Raw genomic sequence first — 3124 nt, forward strand, 5'->3', positions numbered from 1 at the left:
AGCTCGAAAAAACGTCCGAAATTCATGTCTCTACACTAGAATACCCCCTTAAAGGTGTTCTCATACGATGTAAGTTCCAAATTCTTTTTTGATGCAGCAACATGCGAAAATACCTCGAATATATAAAAGCCCAACACACTTCTCCACCAAGCCTAACAATTGGTTGGTCTTCAAATTAGTTAATGTGTTACGATCATAATAATATCGATTTGTAGTGAAGTAAGTGTACTCCCTCTCAGACTACCATCCCTGAAGACAGTTCTAAGTTTGTTCTTGATCTCAACGAAATGAATTGACTGCTGATTGCATGTAACTTTTACTCTAACTCGGTCAGTATTAGGATTATCTCAATACATCTACAAAAATCTACTTATAATAATATAAACCATTATCAGAAAAAAAGCTGTTCCATTATTAAATAGGACTTTTTTTCAACTAGCAATAATCGCACCTCGGTATAACCTCATTGGTTACGATATCGCCACTGCGCAAAGCTAAATAGGATATATATTCTAAACGAAACATTCATTTAATATTCGTTCAAAATTTTTATTTTAAAATGTGTTTATTTCTTTCTCACATTTTACGCTTTATTTGCACCACGCCACATGCCGTTTCTCTTAATTTTGTATTTGCTAATAAAGAGCCGAATATCCGGCTATCCGGCCAAACCACTATCCATTTCATCACTAATATAAACCATATTTATATATTCTCAGTTATTTATATGACACCATATAACACAAGTAACATGTAACAAATAAGACAAAATTGAATTGACGACATTAATACAACAATGCTTCGTGGCGACGAAAAATATTTAAAATGTTTGTAATGAGCTATTAAGTTTTCTGAACAATAGTGGCTAGTTTCGATCAATCAAAATTTACAATAATACGAATTTTGTTTCGCGACAGCATTTGTTTTATTCAAGACGAAATTATCTGCGTCCAATGTATCGATTTAAGCATAACAGCTTCGATTATCATCTAAACAAATCAGTTTACTTTGAGAAAAAGTTGCATACACGTCAGAATGGTTTATCTTAAATGGAGAGATCGGGGGCACGCAATCTTCTGCATTATGCATCCATTTGTTACGGACAATTTCCAGCGTGCACCCTCCGCACCCATAAAAGAGCAATCATAAAAATCAAAACATATTTTTATTCAGCCCTTCACGCTGTGATCAATTCTCGATAATACAGTGCTTTTCACACAACTCCCATGTTAGCAAAACGCCAGCAAATAATTAATTTCACGGATTAACTTGTTATAAATGACTAGTCTATTAAATCAAATCAATTATATACAGTTGTACACAACGCCAAACGACACCAGCAATGTGAAGCCCACATAGAGGGAAGTAATCCCTTGTTTTTATAAATGAATTTTCATTCCCTATCATATGAGGGGAGCAGTTACATTGCAACACTTGTCATCGGATCTTTTATTTTTTGGTTGATTGCAATACGGTGAGGTGTTTGGTATTTTTTAAATAATAATTGCCATTTGCTTCTGTTGAAGCAACCAACGCTAGCCTACCCTATTGCTTCAAAACAACAGGCAGTAGCAGAGAAGGATGAACTGACAATTTATAATGATTCTTGTTTATTATCTACCAATTTGAAATCACTTGAGGAATCAACGGCAAAAATGTTTGCACACACATACCCTTCTGTATCCAGATTTTGTTACTCTCCGCTAAGCAGATGATGCTAGCGAAATGCCTCCTGCTAGCATGAAGAGTTTCTATTACCCTTTTTATAATTTTGCGCAATCTCACTTGGACAATTTCCAACACGACCCGAATCGAGTGGAATGAATCGAGCTGGAGGGTGAGTGAATCACTGACATATTTTTTTCAATTTTTTATGAGAGGCGGTATGTTGAAAGCCTGCCTTATGTTTGAGGAGATTATAGAGGTGTAAAGTCTTGTTTTCCTAATTTGACCAACTGTTTATCGAGGGTGAATAAGGGTGTGATGTTCGTGTTTGTTTGTGTTATTTCTATTAAAGGTTACTGAGTAGTTGACCGGTCATTGTAAATATAATTGCATGGCATCAGTATTATGTAATAGTACAAATATGTTCTATCATAATTCATTGTTTACTCAATATGAAAATACAATCAAAACATCTATGAATTTAACATGTTTTATCGGTTTCGAAAACATGAAAGGCAAATATCGCAATATCCCCCGAAATACGAGTTTGTGAAGTAATTTGTGTTTTCTATCAATGAAGTCACTTACTTTTCTGCTTTGTGCTCTGTCATCACATCACTTTCATCATAAGCTTTATTCTTCTCCTGGACTGAAATTTGCAGCAACTTGTTATTGTGCGCTGACCTTTCCTCACAACATGAAGCATCATGAATTATGAAAACATTACTTGTATGCGTAAGGCAGAAAATTTTCGCACTTATCTTTGCTCATTAATGTCATTACATACAGCGTTCTCAGCTTGAGCATAAATCATGGCCACGTGTGAGAACTGTTGTCTTGATGCCTAATTAGTGATGAAGGTCCTTATTGTGCGCTTTATTTTCCATCAACCTTTTCACAAAATTAAAATCACCTACATTCATGGGATTCATTGTTTGAGATGGAAGGTTTGTCTTAATGTATAGACCACCAGTTGTTTTTTCATCCTTCGTGCCGGAATTGTATATCTTTTCTGCCTTCAAGTAAATGACCATCTTCTACCGATGATAATCCAATGTCAATCGATTTTTTTCAAGTTCAGTCTGGTGGACTACAAACTATTACAATTACCTCATGCCATACAAAGAACCCAATGATCGAAGTAATTAGTTTTTGACAATGATGTTAATGCTTCTATACATGACAATTATTTCATTGCCAAACTATTGCAAATAATAAAAAGTCTTTCTCTTGATATTCACGATTTGATATAAACATTATCTTTTGTGTAAACACGTTCACAACATTTTGATTTAATAATGATAATTCTATTAATATATATTTGCCCTGTTCTAATATAATATATTTGCTCTGTGGATTTTGCTGACATTCCAAATGCTAGCAACAATATTTTTGACTGTTCAGTTGATTTAAATCAAACGGGAACAAAATTCCAAATTTCATAACATTTCATTTATTT

General features: G+C 34.1%; 1 pseudogene; it reads right to left on the reverse strand.

Moving 5' to 3' along the window:
* Positions 1-343: 343 nt before the first annotated feature.
* On the reverse strand, positions 344-496 carry LOC129780653 (U4 spliceosomal RNA; annotated as a pseudogene).
* Between the last annotated feature and the right edge of the window lie 2628 nt (positions 497-3124).

Source organism: Toxorhynchites rutilus, chromosome 3 (assembly GCF_029784135.1).
Source record: "Toxorhynchites rutilus septentrionalis strain SRP chromosome 3, ASM2978413v1, whole genome shotgun sequence".
NCBI classification, from domain to species: Eukaryota; Metazoa; Arthropoda; class Insecta; order Diptera; family Culicidae; genus Toxorhynchites; species Toxorhynchites rutilus.